General features: G+C 44.4%; 1 pseudogene; it reads right to left on the bottom strand.

The window, feature by feature from the left end:
- LOC102175040 lies at nt 3,356-25,691 on the bottom strand (annotated as a pseudogene).

The raw sequence follows: 26,081 nt of genomic DNA, 5'->3' as shown, positions 1-26,081 counted from the left end.
TATATATTGTTAGTAGCTGACAATCAGAGAGTTTCTAATGCTTTAAAAACAAATTTTACAAGTCACAAAACAATCATTATTCATCCCACCTTATTGAGGTCAGATTCCACGATTCCATTTACACAGTAATTTTTATAGTCCTTTTCTACCATTCAAAGTGAGAGCTGCCTATCTTTTATGTCAGATGGTGATAAGTGCCCAGGAAACAAACTAACCAGGTTAAGAGCTCATGGAATGCCATGGTGAGAGCGGAACTGAAACTTTGTAGTGTGGTATATGGAAGGTGCCTTGGTAAAGAGACATTTGAGCAGAGACTGCAAGGAAGGAAAAGAGTGAGCCAAGCAGACATGTTGGAGGAAGAAGGTGAGGGTAGAGATAGGATTTAACTGACATTCCGAGAATCACTCTGCCTGAAACAGGAAAGCCAGTTAGAGACCATAGCGGTGGTGCGGGAAGGGATGATGGTGTCTGGGACCAGGGAGTGGTGATGGGCGTGAGAGTGTGCAGATTATGGACAGAGTTCAGTGGTGAGCTGTGAGAGGCTTGGACTGGCTCAAGAGAGGCAATATTTACATTTTCAGGAATTTTTTATGTTGCCAAATGGTTGTGAACTTGAAATTGACCACATTGAAAGCATTTTACATCAAAATTTGACATGTACTAACAATTAAGCTTATTTTTTCTTTTTTAACAGTTGTTAAAGATTTACCATCATGCTACTGGACATAATCACTTTAAAGACAGAATTGAATATGTGATATAAAAGAAAGAGAAATCAAGGATGACTCTAGGCTTCTGGACATAGTGTATTTACCATGAGCACCAGGGTTAGGAAGGATGCAAAATGATAGAAAGACTACTCTTCCCATCACAGAAAGAGGAGGGAACACTACTCTGTGGGTTTGAAAAATAGGCTATTGAGACAATGAGGGAGGAGTATAATTTTTCTTAAAACCAAGATAAGGCATCATTTATACTCAAAGGGCAAGGAGTCCAGTGAACAGAGGACAGAATCACTTCTCTGCAGAGAACATTAGTGTGAGCCAAGTCCAGGGTTACAGATGAGAGATCACCTGACCTGTGTTGATCTGGCTTATTTCTCACATTCCAGGGATATGTCATGGTCAGTCCCCAGAACTACTTCCCATGATCCCCACTCAGGACCAAGTATGAAGACACAGCTCTGGGGGCTTCAGGAACATGTGAGCAGGCAGGTCTCCATGGAAGGAAGGCATTTGGAGCAAAGTTGTGGGAGCTTCTAGCTGGGTTCTTCTCCAAGGCTGGGCCCTTCAGGGAGGGAAGGAGGCAGCAGAGACAGAGGGTGGCACCAAGCAGGCGGGAAGGATGGAGCTGTGGGAAAATGTCATAGTTATGTGCTCATCACTCAAGAAACGTTTCATGAATCCCTCTGATGTACCCAGGTGTTCTCCTCCTACGATACCTGTCCTGAGAGGATGGGCAGCTCCTGAGATAGGACTTTACCCAGTCAGCCTCCTTCCCTTCCCCAGGTCCTGTGCCCCTGGTGCCCCTTCCTAAGCCTTTCTCCTGTTACACAGAGGATCAGAGCAAGGTCAGAACAGCTAATCCAAACTTCTCAACATTGCCCTAAGATATGGATTTCTTTTGCCCCAAGAAGTCCCAGATTTTAAGTGAACCACCCGCTCAGGTGTTCCTCATTCAGCACCCTCTGCCCACTTCCTCTACAGAACCCCTAAGACTCTGTGGACACCCTTTGAAAACCCCTGATCCAGCCCACCTCCTCTAGGACCTCACACACCTCCTGAGAACTGGGTAACGCTGAGAGGGAAGCAGGGTCTCCTGAGGGGATTGAGGGAGCTACTTCCCCTTCTCTTAACTCCACGTGGGCCCTGACCTTGTGTGGTCTATGAGTAGCCTCCCTAAGCTCTAGGACAGAACTTGTCCTGCCCTCCATCCCACCCCAACTTACATTTATGCTCAAAACTTCTTGCAGATTAGGATGATGGAGACACCAGCCAATAGCAGCATCTTGGGACCTAGGAGGAAAACTACCAGGAGAGGCGAAGACTGTTCTGGGCCTGGAAATCAGGTGATAAGAGGATTGATTAGAAGGATCACAGAGGAACCATTCCCAGGGCCTCCACTTGTTCCATCTGAGGCCACCTGGGCCCGCCAGCACTCTGTGGCTTTGACCTGCCTGCTGGCCTCAAGCTTGAGGCAGACATTAAGGCACAGGAATCCCTCATCTCACACTCTCTTTTCTCAGGCTTCAGTGGTCCTGTAAGTTGAAGAGAAAATTCCAGAAGTGAAAATAACTGTAAGACAAGAGAAAATTCAGCAAGTCCTAGTGCACAGTCTCTCACTAGCCTGCAATTCCATCCTCAGTCAGCCATCAGAAAAATTTCAGGAGGAACAGTCAAGTCTGATAAGGTCAGGAATCTAGATATTTGAAAATAACATCATGAATGTGAAATTTGCCTAAACTTTGAAAATATTAAAAAAAAAAGTGTCCCGTAGAACAGTGCATAGATCACAGGAAAGGGTTTCAAGCTATTCTTGATTTAATATGGTTGGCACACAATCCCCCAAATCTGTGCATAGATTACCATATGTGTCAAAAGAGGTGATCGGTAGTGATCAAGTTAAAGATCTTAAGATGGCACATTATCTTGGATTTTCTGAGTGGAGCCCACGTGATCACGAAGATCCCTACAAGTAAAAGATGGAGGCAGGAGAGTCAGAGAAGGAGGTGCGATGTCAGAAGCAGAGGTCAGCGTGATGTGGGGCCCTTTGCCAAGGAGTGTGGGCACCTCTAGGAGCTGGGAAGGGCAAGAAAATGGATTCTCCTCTAGAGCCTTTGGAGGGAACACAGCCCAGCCACCATCGTAGATGTCTGACCTCTACAACTATATTAAGCATATTTGTGTGTGTATATATATATGTATTAATATGCTTGTATTAAATCACCAAACATGGTAACTACTTACAGTGACTATAGGAACCTGATTCAAGGAGAGTCACAATTTAACATGCTTAACTTCTGCGTGTGCGTGGGTGCGTGCTCAGTCGCTTCAGTCATGTCTGACCCTTTGTGCCCCCATGGACACCTGTGACCCCTGCCAGCCTCTCTGACCATGAGATTTTCCAGGCAAGAATACTGGAGTGGGTTGCTATGCCCTCCTCCAGAGGATCTTCCTGACCCGGGAATCTAACTGTGACACCTATGACTCCTCCATTGCAGGCAGATTCTTTACCCACTGAGATACCTGGGAAGCCCCAGCTTCTAGGTGAAAAGAAGGAAAAAGTACTGTTTGGCTATTGAATGGTGAAGGGAAAATGGGGAAAAGGAAAAACATAGTGGAAGGGATTTCAGGATTTACGTTCCTGAAAGACGAAAGAGAACCAAAGAATGAGAGGACTCACAACCTTTCTCCCTCTATGAAAACCAACTAACCAAAAACTCCTTTAAATGGTAGATTATGCTGTGCTGAGAGAAGAGAGGCTAGAAATATTGTAAGACATCTCAGTACCATAAGAACAAACAAGAAGATATGCATCCTCACACTAGACCCACTGGACCCAGGAGTGCAATGGCTGGAGCCCTCAGATGCTCAGGGTAGGCTTTGGGTCTGGGTGGAAGGGTCATATCAGCATTTTACGCTTCTCTTCAGCCTGCCAACCTAAATGTTTCAAAAAATGCTTCCAGCCTTACTCACTAGCAACCTTGATGGGAGAGCCCAGAAGTACCAACCCTGGTTGAGTCCAAGAAGGAGATGGAAGATTAGAAAGCATTTCCAAGCCACTGCAGACAAGATTACATGAACCCTTCTCTCTCATACTCCCTGTTAAGTACAACTTGAACCCTAGAAATAACACAGAGGATAAGCATAGGAGAACTCTGGGTGGAAGAAGAGGTGAACAGGCTGGAGACCTGAGGACTGGAGGAAGAGCACAGCAGTCAGCCCCCCAGGTCCACTCTCCTAATTCCCTAGCACAAAAAGAGACCCAGATGTGGCACTAGACAAAAAGAAAGTCTAAACCAATAACCTAAATTTCTGCTTCAAGAAATTAGAAAATGAGGAGCAAGATAACCTAAGGCAAAAGGAAGAGAGGAAATAATACAGAAATAAGAAAAATAAATGAAATCAAAAATGGAAAAGAAAAATCAATGAAACTTAAAACAAAAACAATAGAGAAAATAACTGAAACAAAGAGTGTGTTCTTTCAAAATACCATTAAAATGAAATGCTTCTAATAAATAAATGAAAAAGGAGGAATGACACATTTCCAGTAACAGGAATGGAAATGGAAAACATTAGTACAGACTCTGCAGATATCAGTGGATAATAAGAGACTTTTATGAACAACTGTACAGACAGCAATTTGAAAACTCAAAGACAATGGAAGAAATAACTCAAAAAGCACAGCCTACCACAGCTCACACAATATGAAATGAATGTTCTGAATAGTCTTAAACAATTGAAATTTTGCTTCAAATTAAAAAAAAAAAAAAAGATTCTCATGACCCACATGGTGCTACAGGAAAATTTTGTCAAAAACTTACAGATGAATTAAAAACAATTTTGGTGAACAAAAAATAATTATAAAAGATATTTTGAAAAATTTGAATTTATATTCCACTTTAAATGATATTGGGAATTAGTATTGATTATATTAAGTGTACACTGGTACTAGTTTTCTAGAAAACAATGTCCCTAATGAAAAGACCACACAATTGCAGACACCATTGACACACATAAGTTGTGGACACAATTATGCAACTTCTCTATATCACTAGTTTAAAGGAAGTTGTTTGTTCTCTCTTTCCTCTCTTAATTCTTCCAGCAGGCAGGGACATGGACACTCAGTGACCCAGCATTGACCCAACAGATGAGGGCAATACCATAGGGCATGTTGGAAGAAATGTGGGCCTTTGAAAAGTCTCCTGGAGAAAGATTCCTGGAAACCTGACTTGACCCTCTCTTGATGTTACATGACAGCCTACGAGATGTTTTATTTATATAAAGCGGGGGTGCTGTCATTGGAACAAGTCCAAGCTGTGGGAGAACAAGTCTGTAATTAGCATGCATCTCTTGTGCAGGCTTGGGATTCCTGTCCTCAGGAACTCATTCACCTTGATTACTTTAGCCCAATGCCCTGGACTACAGGCAACAAATCTTCAACAACACAAGGCCCACCCCCATCCCCACTGCTCCCTGAGTCCCTTCTGTAAACTCAAAGCCCACTGGGTGGCTGGAGCAGAAAAGGAGATGAACTGACAGTTGCATTTGGTTAATGTGCAGTGAGCGCTTGTGATCATTTCTGGCCCACTGTCACAAATCAAAGGACAAAGGAGCCCACGCGGGGGCCGCTCATGGTCACCTGGGTGCCTGGGGCAACTCACGGCTCCCCTTCCAGAATTTCACAGAGTAGTAAGTACAGACATTTACTGGCGTGATGTTCCGGATATGGATGGAAAAGTCTAGGCTGAAGAGAGACCAGGCAGAGGTTAGAAAGAATAAGGAGGTGGCAAGTGGGCAGACATGGAATGGTGAACACAAAAACAGTTATTTGAAGAAAGAAAGAGGCAGGACACTGAACAGGACGACATTCTTCCTTCCTCTCTTTCTTAATGCCACGGATGTTTATGTCAAAGGATCTATAAAGAATATACCATACTCTTACCAGTGGTCAGGAGGGAATTCACTTTAAAGTTCTAGTTTATATCTATTGACTTCCAGATTGTTCGATAAAAAGCATGAAGTACTCCCTTCATTATAAACAATTGGGTCAGTTGGAGTGGAGTCCTCACCAGGGAGCTTGTGGGTGCCCTGGTCCTTCTGACGAGCAGAGACCTCCAGGGTATGATTTTTGGTGACTGCCAGCTGCCCGTCATGCTCCACCTGGCAGGTGAGCACCACAGCCTCCCTGTGGGCAGAGGAGTTCACCAGGAGCCAGCTTGTCCAGTTAAAGGTTCCATCCTTGTTTTCTATGAGGGTTAAGGTCACTTCTGTTCAGAATATGATTCCATTCTCCAACCAGGTCAGCTGCAAGTCTCTGGGGTAGAACTTGTTCACCTGGCAGGTAATGACATTCACCTGGTTCCCCATGGGGTGTTGTGTAAGCTCCAAGGTGGGTAAAACTGAAAGAGCACAGAGAAGAAGCTCTGACAATATGGGACAGGCCATAGCACCCAGGTCAGAGCCAGGTGGGAAGCAAGTGCTCAAAGGGTCTCTCTGCATAGCAATGAAATCACTAAGCACAGTGCAGGGCACACAGTGGGTGCTCAAAAACTGATAGCTCCTATTAGGGTTATAATGTTTGCAATCAGCAGGATCAGTCCCTATCATACAGTAGGAACATAATAACTGCAGCAAAACAAATGAAATCCCTAGGCGCATAAAGGCCCGGCTTATAGGTCCCTAGTCACTCAGTTGTGTCCGACTCCTTGCGACCCCATGGACTGCAGTCCGAGAGACTTCTGTCTATGGGACTCTCCAGGCAAGAACACTGGAGCGGGTTGCCATTTCCTTCTCCATGGCTTATAGTAGGTGCTCAGTAATTGGAGAAGCCATTGATAAAGTAAAGAAAACTATTTAGCATAGTGTTTGGCACAGGTATACATAGAAGTGAGTGAAGAGCTCAACTGGAAGCCTGGTGTTGGGCAGGAATGTCAGGAAGTAGATTCCAGGCAGTTCAAGGCATGGAGCAGAAAGCAGGCGGGAGAAGCTAGCTGGGGTCTTGGGGGCAGGTGTGGACTTGAGCTAACATGAGGGGCACCTACCTTGGATAGTCTTGGACAAGTTGGCAGTCCCAAGGAGAAGAGGGCCCCCCTGCAGGGTGACGTGGGCCACCTCGCAGATGACCTGGGAGTGAATATCTCCCGGGGCCCACAGCACCTTGGTTGTGCTGGAGATGCTGTAGGAAACACTGTCTCCCTCTGGATCCACACTGGTTTGGGAGGCTGAGAGCTTATTGCCATTTTTGAACCATTAAAGGGAGATGTTTCTGGGGGAGAAGCTGTGGGATGTGCAGGTGAAGCTCACGGTCTGCTCAGGTGTAGCCCTCACTGAGGGCCAGATACCATGGGCGTGGAGGGCTTGGCTACAAAAGGAACATTTATAAACACTGAATATGATTATGATTATCACCACTAACAAAAACTTGTGACAATGTTAAGAAATTGAAAATATATTATTTTTAAATTCTTCAAATAATTCTGGGAGGGCAGTGTTACCATCGTCACGTTAAGGGGAGACCTACAGGTTCCCAGGGGTGACTTTGAATCAGGGGCAGGGCTGACTGGAATTCCAGACCTGAGTTCAGAGTCCACCTTCTTTCCTCTGCCGGGGGATTTCCCGCCAATCTGGGCACAGGAACAAAAGTACTTTTGGGGCTCACTCTTTTATTAACTATTCCTGACTGGGCTCGCCTGGAAAACTTAACTAACTTCAGAAAATGCATTTACAGCAGGAAATGCGGGGAAGCAGGAGCACAGCAGGACCACACAGAAGCTGAAGCAGGGTGGCGAGTGGATGAGAGGTGTGGTTGTGGCACCTTCTAGCTCCTCATCTATGAAAGAGGGCGGCTGGCATTATCCTGCCCAGGCTTCAGGGAGAGTTAAATCCGGTGCTGGAAGTGTTTTTGCTGGGAGTAAAACAAGATGCTTCACTAAACTAAACAAATACATACCTCTCTTGAACCTGGACTCTTTATGTTCAGAACTGTCTTTCAGGTAGTTACTCTTCCCACAAAAATGCCAGTAGGACTAGTATATCGATCCCTGGATTTCAAAGGAGGGCGCAAATAGGCATCTTTCTGAGTTGGGTTTTTCTCTTGGGTTAGTTTTGGGTTGAAAAGAAAGATCACTGAGTGCTGAGAAGCCACAGGTGCTTAGCTTCTTAACTGGTATTAAATCCACAGAGACACAGACATAGGCCTACAAAAAACCCAGATTCACACAAATCAGCAAGTCAAATGTGAGGGTCCCTGTAGAGGAGTCCCGTAGGGTGTCTCTCAATTGTTCATTATTACCCAATACCTCCTGCAAAAGTCTGTAGACAGCAAACATTACAGATATTTGCATTTCTAAATATTTAGCTTGCTTCCTAAAACTCATCAAACATTTGAGGACATACATAGCTATATGTTCCTCATATTAGCTACCTTAATATGTCAAATTGTATAAACACCAGCATCCTGGACATCCCTAAAGGGATGAGGTACTGTGATCAGTTACTACTTATCCAGAGTTTCCTCAGAGCCTAAAGATGGCCTGATCTCTTGATCACCCTCAGCTCTCTAATCCCCCCTTCAGCTCTGAGAGGAAGGCTCAGAGCTGTATACAGGACAAAATTCAGGCCCCATATACAGGACAAAATTCAGGGAGAGTGAAGCTGTCCAAGGACACGTGGCAATTAAGGTCAGAGTTCACCTCACTGCACACAGGACTGATTGATTTTAGTGTCGCAGTTCTTTACCCTTGAGCCTCACTGTTTCTGGACAAAGTGGATACAAGCACCACCTGGTAAGATGAGGATGTATATAAAACACAGAGCTTGGCATACAGTAGGTGCTTAATCAATAACACCCATGATCTTATCATAAAAGAAAAGTGAAAGTGTTAGTCACTCAGTTGTGTCCAACTCTTTGCGACCCCATGGACTGTAGCGCTCCAGGCTCCTCTGTCTATGAGATTCTCCAGGCAAGAATACTGGAGTGGGTTGCTATTTCCTTCTTCAGAGGATCTTCCTGACCCAAGGATTCAACCCAGGTCTCCAGCATTGTAGGCACTTTCTTTACCATCTAAGCCACTAGAGATGCCCTTGTTATCATAAGATCTGGTCATTCTAGTTCTGAAGCCAAAACAAAAGCACAGCTGAAGCACCAAGGAGAGTCATATTCTGCTCCAAACAGCTGCCATGCAAAAAGCGACATTAAAAAAAATAGTAGAAACACCAAATTATGAATCTGTCCCCAATTATAAAAAATAATCCCATCAGAAATAAGTTTGGGGAATTAGCTTTCAAAACACACAAGAGATCACAGGCATTTTCCTGCAGATTAGTTCTTTATAGAAGCTAGAAGCACTCTGAAAGGAGGACCGATTTCATCAGAGTCACTGTGGTTGTTGAGGCCGGAGGGCTCCAGGCTGAGAAGGGAGTGTTTGCAGGGATTCCAATGCCTGTTTAGGCACACAGGTGTCTAAAGATGGGAAGATTTCCCCAGTGATGAAGCTCTGGTCTGAACAGGACGGTCTGAGTGAGTAGGAAGGCCCTCTCAACCCAGGTGAGCTCTGTTGGGGTGTGGGTCTCCTTACCACTCCACTCAGCTGAGTTTCTTGGGCCTCCTAAGGTCTGTCACCATCACAGGTTATTCTGAAGCGCTCACACCTGGGAGAGCTGTTCTTATAACCCAGGCACAGCAGGGGACTGACCTCTATCAGGGAAAAACCACAGCCTTCCCTCTTGGTGACCTCAGAGAACACACAGCTCAGGCTTCTCTGCCCTAGCTGGGCACCAGCATCCTCCACAGGAGTTAAGACACTCAGCTGTCCAGGCCATGTCTGTGCACTTAAATCAGGATTTCTATAGTATAGCCAGGGTCCTGGGATCTTGTCACCATCTCCCAGGTGATTCCAATGAGCAGCTGAGGTTGAAAGGCACCCAGCTCCACAGTAACTCAATGGTACTCAGTCCTGGAAGGAAAGTGACCCTGTCTGAGGTCTTCTGGCTCCAAAACATCAGGCTCATGTTAGTGGAAGATGTATCACATGCCAGGGTCTGCTCTAAGCTCTTGACATGTGTCCCTCATTAAGTCCTTTCAGCTGCTCTGTGAGGACAGGGCTGTCATTGAGGGATGAGGACACTTAGGCCCAGAGTGGGGAGAGATTCAGCAGAGGTCCCAGCGCTGGGACGGGGCGGAGTTGGGATGAGTTCCCAGGCAGGGGTTTGGCCCAGGCTCTCAGACACTGCACTGAGCTCAGGAACACCCTAACCACCTCCCACCCCACCCCCCTCCCTGAGCCCCAATCCAGAGCTTCCTAGGCCCTCTCTAGTCAATCACTGACCCTGAAAGTTGTGTGATCACCATCATTTCGTAGATGGGGAAACTGAAGACAAGAGGGAACTGAGACGTGCCCAGGACCCCACAGCCTGGGAGGCCAGCACCATTGCTCCCTGAAGGGCTCTCCTTTCACCAGGTCATTCTGCCCTCAGGACACCCTGAAAAGGTTGTGTGATCATCCTCTTTCTCCAGGTGAGGAAGGGGGTGCCCAGTACAGGGAAATGTGCTGGTGATTTGGACAGAGCTCCTCAAATCCTTCCAACTCTCCTGAAAGACATGATGACCACCATCGTGCAGATGAGGAAACTGAGGCGGAGAGAAATGAAGGGTCTGTCTCCTCTCACCCCCTGACTGTGTCCTGGTATTTCCTGTCAAGTCCAAGCTTTCAGGTCCATCAGCAGAGCAACTGCCCACCTTCAGGAGCCCCCACACTGACCACCACCCTGCCTTTTCCCTCAGGTTCTTGAATTCAAGTGACTACAGGGAGGAGGAGCCTTTCAGGGCCCAGCCCTGGCGACCCTGGAACAACAAGGGAAGACATGGGCTCCTGACACCTGAGTCTAGAACAGGAACTCTTGCTCACATGGGCCCTCATTACCCTCTAAGGAACACTTCCCCCTCCTCATCCTCAGTCCACCGAACCAGGAATGAGCATGCCTGGTGCAGCTGGGATTGCAGTGGCCCCTCTGGGCTCTGTCCACACCACCCTTCCCAGATCTGTTCCACAGGGGCCTGGTGAAGGGGCAACATCACATCAATGGGGAGAAAATCTCCTGATGCTTTTAAGAGTGTTGATCCCTGTCATTGCGGAACTTTTCAGCACATCATGTGACACCGAATGATCTGTCTCATCTGGGTTGTAAAACTGGACTTGCCTCCCTTACAGGGCCTTTTAAAATGTTTATCTCTAAAGAAAAGAATGAAATATGATTTTAAGAGGACAGGACTGGAGTCTTCTCAACACTTTGATAAGCACAGTGGGGTGTGCAGAGAACAGGGCTGTGTGACTGTGAGTGCCTGGGATTCGATCTTGGCTCCTCTACCAGTTCACAAATTAGGTTCCCTCTCTGAGCCTCAGGATCCTCATCTGTAAAAGTGGTAAACAGACAACCTTTCCATCTGAACACTGTTTATAATGAGTAAATGCCTAAGGAGGATTCACCATCTGACAGGCTGCTCCTCCCCTCCCCTCCCTCCTTTCTCAACCAGGGAATCATCTGGGCAGGCGGCCTGCGGAAGAGGATGAGCAGCCCTGGGAGCCAGCACATCTGAGAGATGGTGGAGCCACTTACTGGCTGTACTGAGACTGAGCAGGGGACCCACCATCTGGGAAGTTTAGTAATATCTGAGAAATCAGGAAAAAACACCTTCCCTGCTGATGGCTAGGTGTTTGGGGAGATTATTTGCTACCAAGACTAGGAGGGAAATTAGGCAATAGCATGACACAAATTAAAATCCACATACTGTCTGAACTGGTGGCTGAGTCCCTGGTGGCTCAGAAGTTAAAGCATCTGCCTGGAATGCGGGAGACTCGGGTTCGATCCCTGGCTTGGGAAGATCCCCTGGAGAAGGAAATGGCAACTCACTCCAGTACTCTTGCCTGGAGAATCCCATGGAGGGAGGAGGCTGGTAGGCTACAGTCCATGGGGTCACAAAGAGTCGGACACGACTGAGTGACTTCACTTCATTTCATGTCTGAATTAGCAATGGGTATTTCTCCTCTGAGTACAGAGACGCTTGGAAAACTTATCCACCTTAGCACTGTTTGAGTAGCCCAAGGTTAGGAACAACTTAGTCTCCATCAACAGGAGACTGTGAGATAAGTGATGCTGTCTCCATATGCTGAGTGTTAAGTAGTTGTTGAAAAACAGGGCAGCTCTAGGTGCTGATATGGAATGAGGGTTTTGGGATCATGGTAGGGAGAGTTTTCTAGTCACCTCAGGCTCAGGGTCTGAATGTGAGGGACCTTCTGAACCTTGGGGAAAGGAATGAAAACAGCCTGTTCCTTGGTTAATTCAAGGAGATTTTGGGTGGTGGTGGTTTACTCACTAAGTCATGTCCAACTCTTGCGACTCGGACTATAGCCTGCTGGACTTCTCTGTCCATGGTTTCTCTAGCAAGAATACTGGAGTGGGTTGCCATTTCCTTCTTCAGGGGGTCCTCCCGACCCAGGAGTTGAATCTGGGTCTCCTGCATTGCAGGCAGATTCTTTATTGACTGAGCTCTGAGGGAAGCCCAAGGAGTTTTTATTCTGCAACTTTTACATGCCAGGCCCTTCCAGAAAACTAGTGCCAATGCCAGTGAAGGAAGGAGCCTTGCCTGGAGTCAGATTCAGTTCCTTTTTTTTTAATGGAAAAGAAAAAATATATAAACATAGTGAGACATATTAACATTTATCTGAGAATATTTTATCAAATGTAGAAAAAATAATAGGAATATCTTGATGTTATTAACTTAAATATAATTGAATTATATTTAATTAGTTTATATTAATCATATCCTACACAATATATTTAAAATTTTGTATCTCATACATTGTTGTTAGATGTCCATAGGACATTTTAAAAAACTGGCAAAAAGATGCTACTGCTACTGCCAAGTTACTTCAGTTGTGTCCGACTCTGTGCGACCCCACAGACGGCAGCCCACCAGGCTCCCCCGTCCCTGGGATTCTCCAGGCAAGAACACTGGAGTGGGCTGCCATTTCCTTCTCCATCTGATATGACTAGGCCCAGATATCTAACTGTGGACAACTAATTGATATCTAACTGTTGATAACTAATTGTTGACAAAGCTGAGCCTTTTCTCTTGATGCCTTGCAACCGCAGCCTGCCAGAAAGTTTAAGAAATCTTCTGAGGCTTGCAAACAAGCTTCCTCTGTCTCAGCACAGAGCAAAATATCATCTACATATTGTAACACCACCGCTTCAGAGCTATTAAGGTTTTTGTAGATCCCGTGACAAACTTTGTCCAGATAACTGAGGACTGTCACGAAATCCCTGGGGCAAAACTGTCCAGGTTAACTGAGAAGCTGGCTGCGTAGGGTCTTCAAAGGCAAATTAAATTGACTTTCTTCCGCCAAAGGCACTGAATAGAAGGCATCTTTTAAATCAATTACTGAGAAATATTTGGCTCGTTCAGGAATTTCAGACAATAGAGTATAAGGATTAGGCACCACGGGCTGTAAAGGAACTACAGCCTCATTTATGATACATAAATCTTGAACTCGTCTCCATTTACCATTTGATTTCTTTATTCCCAAAATAGGAGTGTTGTAAGGACTGTTACAGGGAATTAATAGTCTCTGTTCCTTTAAATTTTCGATGAGGGGTTTTAACCCTTCCTTAACCTCAGGTTTCAGTGGATACTGATTCTCATGTGGAAATAAGTGCGGGTCTTTGAACTTGACAATTACTGGAATAGCATTTTGTGCTCGACCCACAGATTTTCCATACAGGGAGAGAAAGTGAGGGCTCCATATTCATGAAAACAGAGGCATAGACCTTGCTCAGTATATCCCTCCCCAAAAGGGGTGAGGGAGATTCTGGCATGATCAGAAACTCGTGTGAAAATAGCACAGAATCCCAGTTGCAAGATAAAGAATAACTGAAATAATCCCTTTTGGCAAAAAGATAAACATAACTAAATCTCAAAAAGTAGAATTATTTTGTGTGTGTGTGATTCAGTTATACATATATACATACGTTATTTTTGAAATTATTTTCCATTATAAATTATTATAAGATACTGACTCTAGTTCCCTGTCCTAGATAGTGAACTTTTGTTGCTTATTGCATATCTATATTTTTAAACTAGATATCTAGCATTCTATTAATACTAAGTCAAACAAGTAGAATCAAAATATCATATTTTTTTAGTTAGGTAAAAATTCATAAGTTTTCTAAAATATATATGTTATATATAATTTATATATATGTATACAAAAGCTTTTCTACTATACTTGATAAAGGTTTGAGAAATGAACATCAACAGAAAGAAGAGATGGAGAAACTGGAAAACATAAACTAAATGAAATGGGAGCACTGAATATGAAATAGAAAAACTGGAACAAACTGAATAAAAGTAAAAGATCCTCATATAGTCCAGCTGTTTTTAAACATGGCTGCTCATTAGAAACATATTGGAACTCTGGCCAAAAAAAACAAAAAAATCAATACTCTGGTATTTGTATTTGTATTCTGCAATTTCTATGCACTAGGCTCTTCCATGAAACAAGTTCCAATACTGGTGCAGGAAGGAGATTGGCCTTGAATCAAACTGGGTTCTTGATGGATCCTTTCACTGACTATGTGACTGTGGTCTGGGCCCCTGTCACCTCTTGGCCTCAGGGCCCCATCTGTACATAGGAGGTTGGGAGGATGATGCCTAAGGCCCATCCTGTGCTGAGAGTCAAGGATTCAGGGCCTTTGTCAGAAAAATCTAAATGAGCACCTTTGCTGCCTCAATGGCACTGCTCCTAAGTCACCCACATGGAGAACTGCTTCCCTGAGGAGGGACATTCTGAGATGAACCAGCTCTGCTGGGAGCCTTTAGTGACTGTGTGAGTCAGTCCCTGAAGGACAGAAGGAAACACCCAACCTCTTGGCATTGTCACTGAGCAGGGCCATAAAAATAAACACTGAAACTGCATCTCTTGAAATTTCTTCCCAGTTTAGGAAATTCTGAATAGGAAATAAAGAATAACACATCTCCCCTCCCTGCCCTGGTTGACTTTCTCCCCTTTGGGAGGAAGAGGACATAAGCTTCATGGGAGAGGAGCCCTTGCCTGCTTTGTTCACTGCTGCTTCCACAGCATCCAGAGCAGGGCTTGGCACACAGAAGGTGCTCAATAAGTGCTGAATAAAGAGAAGACTCAGCCACACTGAGGGTGCACTCTCTAGAGGTAAGAAGTGAGGCCTGGCCTGTCAAGGAGCAAGTCACTCACTTTCTTTTTTTCTTTTTTTTTTTTGCAAGTCACTCACTTTCATTTCCCTTATCCCTGGAATCAAAGGACTGAATGAGATGGAAAAGACAAGGACTGTGGAACCAGGTAGACGGGGATCCAGGCTTTTCCCACGTTTACCAGCTGTGGGGCCCTGAGCAAATAGCACAGCCGTCATGGCCTCAAATACTCTGATTTGTAGAAGGGAGTAAAATCAGATCATGTCCAGATCACTGTTGTACTGGATTCCTTTTTTTGCTCAAAGAGTGAAGGGCATTCTTGTTGACTTGTCAGAGACCAGGGGATGAAGGACACTCAGGCCATACTCACCACTCACAGTGAGATGAGTGCCTGGTCCAGACTTAAACTCCATGTCACCCTGTTCTCCTTTCTGGAACTTCACACAGTAGTAGACACCAGTGTCTGCTGGGGTGATGTTACTGATGCGGATGGAAAAGTCCAGGTTGTATCTCTTTGTGGTATCTGCAACACTTGTTACTCGGGGGGAGACACCTCCTTTTTGACTGTAGATTAACTCCCGACCTGGCCCAGTTCCCCTGAACCATTTGGTGGGCCCCACGGGGCTCAGGGAGGTCACGGTGCAGTGCAGAGTGGCCGTCTCTCCTGCTGCAACAGACACTGACCTCTCAGGCTGAATCACCTGCAGTTCCCCCTCACCTGCCGCTCCTGGAGGAAAACACAAAGCAGTTATGTATTCATCCTCATGTGATCCTGTAGGTTTTCTCAAATGTTTATCAACAATCAACAACAGCTTTCATTGTCTGACTGCACCATGAATGGGCCTTACACTCAGCCCACTGCATGTTCATTGCATGAAGCTTGCACAACGAGCCTGTAATGTAAGACGCTAATACAGGAGAGGAACCGAGGCACGGAGGTCAGTGACGTGGCAGAGACGGGGACTGAGTACTTGAGCCCTCTCTGGAAGTGTCATGATCGACCCAGTATTCCTGGGTGTTCACTGTGTGTCCTCAGGGAGTGCTGCATTCTGCCCTTTGCATTAGGTGGGACCACATGATCTCTTATTTGGGCTCCAAAATCACTGTGGATGGTGACTGCAGCCATGAAATTAAAAGACATTTGCTCCTTGGAAGGAAAGTTATGACCAACATAGACAGCATATTTAAAAGCAGAGACATTACTTTGCCAACAAAGTTCTGTCTAGTCAAGGCTACGGTTTTACCAGTAGTCACGTATGGATGTGAGAGTTGGACTATAAAGAAAGCTGAGTGCCGAAGAATTGATGCTTTTGAATTGTGGTGTTGGAGAAGACTCTTGAGAGTCCCTTGGACTTCAAGGAGATCCAACCAGTCCATCCTAAAGGAGATCAGTCCTGGGTGTTCATTGGAGGGACTGATGTTGAAGCTGAAACTCCAGTACTTTGGCCACCTGATGTGGAGAGCTGACTCATTTGAAAAGACCCTGATGCTGGGAAAGATCGAGGGCAGGAGGAGAAGGGGACGACAGAGGATGAGATGGTTGGATGGTATCACCGACTCAATGGACATGGGTTTGGGTTGACTCCGGGAGTTGATGATGGACAGGGAGGCCTGGCGTGCTGCGGTTCATGGGGTCGCCAAGAGTCGGACACGACTGAGCGACTGAACTGGACTGAACTGGACTGAACATACCTCTTAGATCACTGAGTTATGAGGAGAAGTGATGCATGTATTTTGTATGTTATTCATTAAACAGCAAATACCTTTATGGACCAACTTCACTCCTCCCCAGGGATCCACACACTCATGATGCAATTTGCTCCAACAACCTGGATACTTGAGTGACAGTGATATTCAGAGCTTCCAGCACACAATGAACATTTAGTTTATGAAGAAAGTAAAACATTGTTTCAACTCCCTGGGACTTTTTCCAAAGGCACAGTGACAGTGTGTCACAATGACATATGTTATACTAGTTACCTAAGGATGTTGTAGTTAATTAACAAAAATTTAGTGACTTAATGATAGTTTTATTATCTTATAATTCTGGATGTGAAAGGACAAAAAACAGTATTGCTGGACTAACATCAAGGAGTCAACTGGGCTACATTTCTCTAGAGGCTCTTATCATTGCTTCTGCAAATTCTTGACACTGTCTACTTTCTTCTTCTCAAGGTTTCTATCTTCTTATTGTGCTTCCATTGTCACCTGTACTCTAACTTTGGATTTCTTGCCTCTTCTAATAAGATTTTATTGGGCTCCCATTTATAAGCAAGGATAGTCTCCCATAGCAAGAGCCTTAATCACGTTTGCAAAGTTTTTTTTTCCATGTAAAGTAAAACATTCACTAGTGAGTATTAGGACATGGATCTCTTTGGGGGGCTACGTTTTGTTTACTTGATTACAACTTGTTTTAATTGAAGTGTATTGATTTACAATGCTGTATTAATTTTGCAGCACAAAATGTGACTCAGTTATACATATTTTAAAATATATTCTTTTCTGTTACTGTTTATCACGGGATACTGAATATAGTTCTGTGCGCTGTACAGTAGGACCTTGTTCTTTATCCTTTCTATATATAATAGCTTACCTAACCCCTACCCCATTACCTTGACAACTGCAACTCTGTTCTCTATGTCCTTGAGTCTATTTCTGTTTCATAGGTAGGTACATTTGTCTCTCTCTCTCTTTTTCTTTTTTAGGCCACATCGTGTACCTTGAGGTTTTGGTCCCCTACCAGGAATCAATCCCAGGCCCCTGCAATGGAATTATGAAATCCTAACCATTGGACCATCAGGCAACTCCCTGGGTCATTTTTTGGATTCCACATACAAGTGATATCACGTGGTATTTGTCTTTCTTGTTCTGACTTACTTCACTTAGTATGATAATCACTAGTTTATCTATGCTGTTGCAAATGGCATTATTTCTTCATTTTTTACCGCTGAGTAGTATTCCATTGTATATATGTTCCCCATTTTTTCATCCATTCATCTATTGATGGACATGTACTTTGTTTCCTTGTCTTAGCTATTGTGAATAGTACTGCTATGAACATAAGGATGCATGCATCTTTTTGGAGAAAGAGATATATGCCCTGGGGTGGGATTGCTGGATCATATGGTAATTCTATTTTTAGTTTTATGAGGAACTTCCATAATATTTTCCATAGCAGTCACATCAATTTACATTCACACCAATAGTATAGGAGGGCTCCTCTTTTCTCCACATCCTCGCTAGCATTTGTTATTTGTACAACTTAAAAAATATATATTTATTTTAAATGGAGGATAATTGCTTTATGGATTGCTTTAATGGATGGTTTTGCTATACATCAATATGAGTCATACAAATTTTAATGATGGCCATTCCGACCAGTGTGAAGTGGTGCCTCACTGTAGTTTTAATTTGCATTTCTCTAATAATTAGTAATGTTGAGCATCTTTTCATGTGCCTTGGTCATTTGTATTTCTTCTTTGGAAAAATGTCTACTTAGATCTGCCCATTTTTCAATTGGGTTGTTTGGTTTTTGGTATTTTTGAGTTGTATGAGCTGTTGTATATTTTGGAAATAAAGCCCTTTTCAGCTGCATCATTTGAAAATATTTTCTCACTTTCTGTAGATTGTCTTTTCATTTTGTTTATGGTTTATGGAGGTCCTCTGTCTGTGGCACATCAGAGCCCACATTAATGGAACACGTATCACATGCCCGGCTCTGCTCTAAGCTCTTGACATGCGTCCCTTATTCAGTCCCTGCAGCTGCTCTGTGAGGGCGGGGCCATCACTGAAGGACAAGGACACTGAGCGCCAACTTGGGAGGGACTCGTCAGAGGCCCCAGAGTTGGAATAGGAGCCCAAGCAGGGGCTCGGCTCAGGCTCTCAACTGCTGTGCACTGAGCTCAGGGACAGCCTAACCCACTCCATCCAGGGCTTCTTAGCCCTCTCCAGTCATCACAGACTCCTGAAAGGTAGTGTGATTACCATCATTTCACAGATGGGGAAACTGAGGACTAGAGGCTCTGTGAGGACCACACAGCCTGGGAGTTCAGCACCATTGCTCTCTGAGGGGTTGCCTTGTCACCGGGTCATGTGCCCTCAGTACATTCTGCAAACATTACAGGTGAGAAATGGGAACACAGGGAATTGGGTCACAGCCTTGAAATAATACCCCACTTTGGGTGTCTCTACTCTGCACTGGTGATTTAGACAGAGCACCTTAGATACTTCCAACTCTTCTGAAAGGAGACAGTGATGATTACTATTTTACAGAAGAGAAAACTGAGGCTGAAAAAATGAAGGGGCTAAGTCTTCATCCTTCCCTCCACTGCTGCTGCTGCTGCTGCTAAATCGCTTCAGTCGTCCGACTCTGTGTGGCCCCATAGACGGCAGCCCACCAGGCCCCCCCGTCCCTGGGATTCTCCAGGCAAGAACGCTGGAGTGGGTTGCCATTTCCTTCTCCAATGCATGGAAGTGAAAAGTGAAAGTGAAGTCGCTCAGTCGTGTCCAACTCTTAGCAACCCCATGGACTGCACCCCACCAGGCTCCTCCGTCCTTGGTATTTTCCAGGCAAGAGTACTATGTCCCAATATTTCCTGTCAGCTCCAAGCTTTCATTTCCATCAGCAGAGCAAGCACCCACCTTCAGGAGCCCCCACAACAACCACCACTTTCCCCTTTTCTCTCAGATTCTTGACTTCAAGTGACTACAGGGAGGCATGGCCTCTGAGGGCCCAGGCATAGAGACTCTGAAGGCGCAAGGGAAGACACAAGCTCCTGACACCTGAGTCTAGAATAGGAACTCTTGCTCACATGGGGATCCCACCACCCTCTAGGGAACACCTCCCCCTCCTCATCCTCAGTCTGCAGAGCCAGGAATGGGCATGCCTGGTGCTGCTGGGATTGCAGTGGCCCCTCTGGGCTCTGTCCACACTAACCTTCCCAGACCTGCTCCATAGGAGCCTAGTGAAGGGGCAACATCACAGCAATGGAGGAACTCTCCTGGTGCTGCTAAGTGTGCTGAGTGCTGCCATTTAGAAGAGGTTCAGCCCATCCCATCAAGAGACACTGCAGTATCTGTCTGGTCCAGGTTGTAAAGGTAAACGTACCTCCCACAGTGGACTTCTCTTTAGTGCCACTGCTAAAGAACAGAACAATACAAGGATTTCAGAGGACAGAGCTGGAGATTTCCCCCACACTTTGACAAGCACAGTGGGGTATACAGAGAGCAGGGATGTGTGTCAAAGTGCCTGGGGTTCAATCTTGGCTCCCTTACATGCTCACTGAACAAGTCCCTTCTCTGAGCATCAGTGTCCTCATCTGTAAAGGGGAAACACTCTTCTTTCTGAACACTGGTTATAAGGAGTAAACATCATGAGAAAGGTTCAGTATCTGACAAGCTGATGCTTTCTGGCCCCCTCGCCTCCCTCCTTTCTCATCCAGGGAATCATCTGGGCAGGCAGCCTGAAGAAGAGAATGATCCACCTTCCAGGAAGCAGCATATCTGAGTGGCGATGGAACCACTTACTACTTGTGACCGAGGTTGAGCAAGGGACCCACCATCTAGGAAGTTAAGTAATATCTGCAAATCAGGAAAAAACCATCTTCCCTGCTGATGTCTGAAGGTTGAGGAGGCTCAGTTGCTACCATGACTAAGAGGGAAATTTAGCAATATCCACTCAGATAATCGTACACATATCCTCAGTCACCTACAAATTGACACTTGCTTTCTATCTTTACAAGGGTTAAACTATGAGCCACTGTAGCTGCTGACCTTCAACACGTCCTGAAAGAAGATAAAAAATGAGGCACTCTGTGATCTGGAAAAACCTGGCAGATCAGGCCTTCAGATACTTAGATATTTTCTGAGATGATTTTATGAGCCCAATTCTTGCATCTCCTCATATCTAGAAAAGCACCAAAATCTTTCATGGTGACATCTGTTCCTTGTGACTAGCATAAACCTTCTGCAAAACTCGTGTGCTTGATTGCATGTTCTCACTTCACCAAAAGCGCATATATATTGCCCCCCCACCAACTTCTTTGGAGCAATTTCTCAGAGCTATCTGAAATGCTGTCTCTGAGGCTACAGTCCTTATTTTGCTCCAAATAAAACTAAACCCACAACTCTCGCATTGTACTTTTTTTTTCAGTCGACAGCTGCAACCTAGCAAAGCCACTTCCAGTGATCACCTCCCCTTTGAGGAGAGTGACAGATAGAAAGATTATTGACCTCAGCACTGTTTCAGTAGCCCAAGGTTAGGAACAACTTAGTGTCCATCAACAGGAGACTGTAAGATGAATGATGCTGTCTCCATATGCTGAGAGTTAGGTAGTTGTTGGAAAACAGGGCAGCTCTAGGTGCTCATATGAAATGAGGGATTTGGAATCATGCAGCTGAAAGTAAGGAGTGGTTTCCAGTCACATCAGGCTCAGGGTCTGAATGCGTGGGGCCTTCAGAAACTTTGGGAAAACCATGAAAAGAGCTTATTCCATGATTAATTCCAGGAATTTTTATTCTGCAAATCCTATGTGCCAGGTTCTTCCATGAATTGAGTTCCAGTGCCAGTGCAGGAAGAAGACTGGCTTTGAAATAGATTGGGTTCTGGAAGGATCCCCTCACTGACCATGTGACTGTGGTCAGGGCCCCTATACCTCTTGCTCTCAGGCCCCCATGTGCACGTGGGAGGTTGGGAGGATGGTGTCTAAAGGTCCTTCCTCTGCTGACAGCCCAGGATTCAGGAATTAGAAAGAGGATCCAGAGTTTTGGTCAGAACACTCTAAATGATCACCTTTGCTACCGCAGTGGGGCTGATCCTAAGTCAGCCACATGAACCTCTTCCCTGGGGAGGGACATTCTGAGATGACCCAGCTCTGCTGGCAGCCTTCAGTGACTGTGTGAGTCAATCCCTGAATCACAGGAGGGTCTTCTTAACAGATTCCCAGGAAGCACCCAACCTCTAGGCCTCTCCTCCAAGCAGGGCCATCAGAGTAAACACTGAGCTGGTGCTATCGGAATTTCTTCTCGGTGTGATGCTTCTGAAGAGGAAATAGACAAAATTTTCACTCCTTGCCCTAGATGAATCTCTCTTCTTTCAGAGGAAATTCATGGAATAAGAGCCCTTTTCTGCTTTGTTCACTTCTGCTTCCATAGCATCTGGACCAGGCCCTGGCTCACAGTAGGTGTTCAGTATGTGTGAATAAAGAGAAGACTCAGCCACGTTGAGGTGAGCATTCTATGGAGGCAGGAATGAGGTCTGGACAGTGACGGGGCAAGTCACTCAGACATTCATCTCCTTTATCCCTGGAACCAAAGGGCTGAATGGAGTGAAAAAGCCAAGGGCTGTGGAGCCAGGCAGACAGGGGACTCAGAATTTTCTCACTTTTACCAGCCATGGGGCCTTGAACAAATAGCACGAACCCCACAGGCCTCAACTCTCCTGATCTATAGAAGGGAGTGAAATCTGATCATGATCCAGATCATGATATGAGCACACACTGCTGTACATGATTGTGTTTTTTGGTTCAAAGGGTGGAAGGCATTCTTGTTGACAAGTTATCAGAATCCAGGGGACAAAGGCTGTACTCACCACTCACAGTGAGATGAGTGCCTGGTCCAGACTTAAACTCCACGTCACCCTGTTCTCCTTTCTGGAACTTCACACAGTGGTAGACACCAGTGTCTGCTGGGGTGATGTTACTGATGCGAATGGAAAAGTCCATGTTGTATCTCTTTGTGGTATCTGAAACACGTGTTACTCGGGGGGAGACACCTCCTTTTTGACTGTAGATTAACTCCCGACCTGGCCCAGTTCCCCTGAACCACTTGATGGGCCCCACGGGGATCAGGGAGGTCACGGTGCAGTGCAGAGTCGCTGTCTCTCCTGCTGCAACTGACACTGACCTCTCAGGCTGAATCACCTGCAGCTCCCCTTCACCTGCTGCTTGGAGGAAGACACAAAGCAGTTATGTATTCATCCTCATGTGATCCTGTAGGTTTTCTCCACTATTTATCAACAACAGCTTTCGTTGACTTTGTACTCCATGATCCAGCCTTGAACTCAGCCTTTTGCATGTATCTTTCATGTACATTGCATGTAACCCCAATCAGCCTGTTACATGAGATCCTTATACAAGAGAGGAACCTAGGCACAGAGAGGTCAGTGATGTGGCAGAGACTGGATTTGTGCATTAAGCCCTCTCTGGAAGTGTCGTGCTCCACCAAATATTTCTGTCTGTTCACTGTGTGTTCTCAGAGAGTGATGCATTTCTATCCTTTGCATTAGGTGAGACCACACGACCTCTTAGATCACTGAGTTGTAAGGAGAAGTGATGGATGTATTTGGCATGTTTTTCATTTAACTGTAAAAACCTTTATGAACCAATGTCCCCCTTCCCCAGAAATACATGTTCTCATGTTGGACTTAGCTCCAACGACCTAGATACTTGAGTGACAGTGATATGCAGAGCTCCCAACACCCAATGAACATGCAGTTTAAGAAGAAAGTAAAACAGGTGCTTGGAATTTTTTTCCAATGACATGGTCATGTTATATTAGTTACCTAAGGCTCTAAGAGAAAATTTCAAACATTTAGTGGTTTAAAATGACAGTCTCATTATAATGCTGAATGTCAAAGTACCAAAAATTGTATTATTGGACTAAAATCAAGGAGTCAGTGGGCTACATTTCTCCTGGAGGCTGTGATCATTGCCTCTCCAAATTCCTGAGACTGTCTACACTCCTTTTCTCATGGTTTCCATCCTCTTATGACTCCAGTCTTGCTTCCATTGTCACTTGTGCTTCTTTACCTTTGGCTTTCCTGCCTCCTTTTTATAAGGGTATATTGGTCCACAATGATAATCTAGGTTATTCTCCCCAAAGCAAGAGTCAATCACTTTTACAAAATCTCTTTGGCCATGTAAAATAAAATATTCACAGATGAGTATTAAGACATGGATCTCTTTAAGGGCGTTTTCGCAAATTTGTTTACTTGCTTTAAAACTTTTTTATTGAACAATAGTTGATTTACAATGTTGTGTTAATTTCAGCTATACAGCACAGTGATTCAGATATATATATGTATATGCATATGCATATTCATTTTTAATATATTATATTCCATTATAGTTTATCATAAGATACTGAGTATAGTTCTCTATGCTATTCAGTAGGACCGTGTTGTTTATCTATCACATATACAATAGCTTACATCTGCTAACTCCAACCTTCCACTTTGTCCCTACACCTACCGTCTCCCCCTTAGCAATCGCGAGTTTGTTTCTGTTTCATAGACATGTTTGTGTCATATTTTAGATGCCTCATTTAAGTGATATCATATGGTATTTGCCTCTCTCTTTTTTTACTTCACTGAGTATGATAATCTCTAGCTTCATCCATGTTGCTGCAAATGGCATTATTTCATTCTTTTTTATAGCCGAGTTATATTGTGTACCACATCTTCTTCATCCATTTGTCTGTTGATGGACATTTGGATTGTTTCCAAGTCTTGGTTACAATGAATTGTGCCGCTATGAGCATAAAGGTAAATGTACCTTCTTGGAATAGAGTTTTATCTGGATATATGCCCTGAAGCGGGATTGGTGGATCATATGGCAATCCTTTTTTTATTTTTCTGAGGAACCTCCATACTGTTTTGCATAGTGGCTATATCAGCTTACTAATATATTCCCGTCAACAGTGTAGGAGGGTTCCCTTTTCTTTACATCCTCTCCAACATTCGTTATTTTTAGAGTTTTCAGTGATGGTCATTCTGACTGGTGTGAAGTGGTACATCATTGTAGTTTTAATTCGTATTTCTTTAATAATTGAGGCTCCCCTGGTGGCTCAGACTGTAAGGAATTCTCCTGGATTGTAAGAGACCTGGGTTTGAGTCCTGGGTTGGGAAGATCCCCTGGAAAAGGGAATGCATACCCACTCTAGAATTCTTGTGTGGAGAATCCCGTGGACAGAGGGACCCCGTGGGCTACAGTCCATGGAGTTGCAAAGAATCAGACATGGCTGAGTGACTAACACTTTCACTTTTCTCTAATAATTAGTGATTTTGAGCACCTTTTCATGTATCTGTAGGCCATTTGTATTTCTTCTTTGGAGAAATGTCTGTTACATCTTCTGCCCATTTTTAAGTTGGATATTTTCATTTATTGTTGTTGAGTTGTATGAGCCATTTGTATATTCTTGGACATTAAGTCCTTGTAAGTCAAATCCTTTTTGAACATTTTCTCCTATTCTATAAGTTGTCATTTTGTTTTATGTATTGTTTCTTTTGCTATGCAAAAGCTTGTAAGTTTAAGTCTCATTTGCTCGTTTTTGTTTTTTATTTCTATTGCCTTGAGGAATTGAACTAAGAAAACATTGGGACAATTTATGTCAGAAGCTATCTTGCCTATAATCCTTTCTAGGAGCTTTATGTTGTTATTTCTTATGCTTAAGTGTTTAAGACATTTTGAGTTTATTTTTGAGTGTCATGAGAGGGTGTATTCTAACTTCATTGATTTATATGCAATTGTCCAACTTTACCAACACCATTTGCTGAAAGACTTTTCCCCATTGTATATTCTTACCTCCTTGTCAAAGATTAATTAACTATAGGTGTGTGGGTTAATTTCTGAGCTCTCTGTTTTGTTCCATTGATTCATGTCTTTGTTTCTGTGCTAATACTATTGAACTCATTCAATACCAATGAAGCAGAAGTAGATGTTTTTCTGGAATTCCCTTACTTCCTCCATGATCCAACTAATGTTGGCAATTTTCTCTCTGGTTCTTCTGCCTCTTTAAAACCCAGCTTGTACATCTGGAAGTTCTCAGTTCAAGTACTGCTGAAGCCTAGCTTGAAGGATTTGGAGCATTACCTTGCTAGCATGTGAAATGAGCATATTATATGGTACTTTAAACATTCTCTGGCATTGCCTTTCTTTGGGATTGGAATGAAAACTGATCTTTTCCAGTCCCGTGGCCACTGCTGAGTTTTCCAAATTTGCTGGCATAATGAACGCAGCACTTTCACAGCATCATCTTTTAGGATTTTAAATAGCTCAGGTGGAATTCTGTCACCTCCACTAGCTTTGGCAATAGTAATGCCTCCTAAGGCCCACCTGACTTCGGACTCCAAGATGTCT

This window comes from Capra hircus, chromosome 13 (assembly GCF_001704415.2).
Source record: "Capra hircus breed San Clemente chromosome 13, ASM170441v1, whole genome shotgun sequence".
In the NCBI taxonomy this organism is placed as follows: Eukaryota; Metazoa; Chordata; class Mammalia; order Artiodactyla; family Bovidae; genus Capra; species Capra hircus.
Note: the sequence above shows the minus strand (reverse complement) of the source record. Positions and strands in the feature narration are given on the sequence as shown.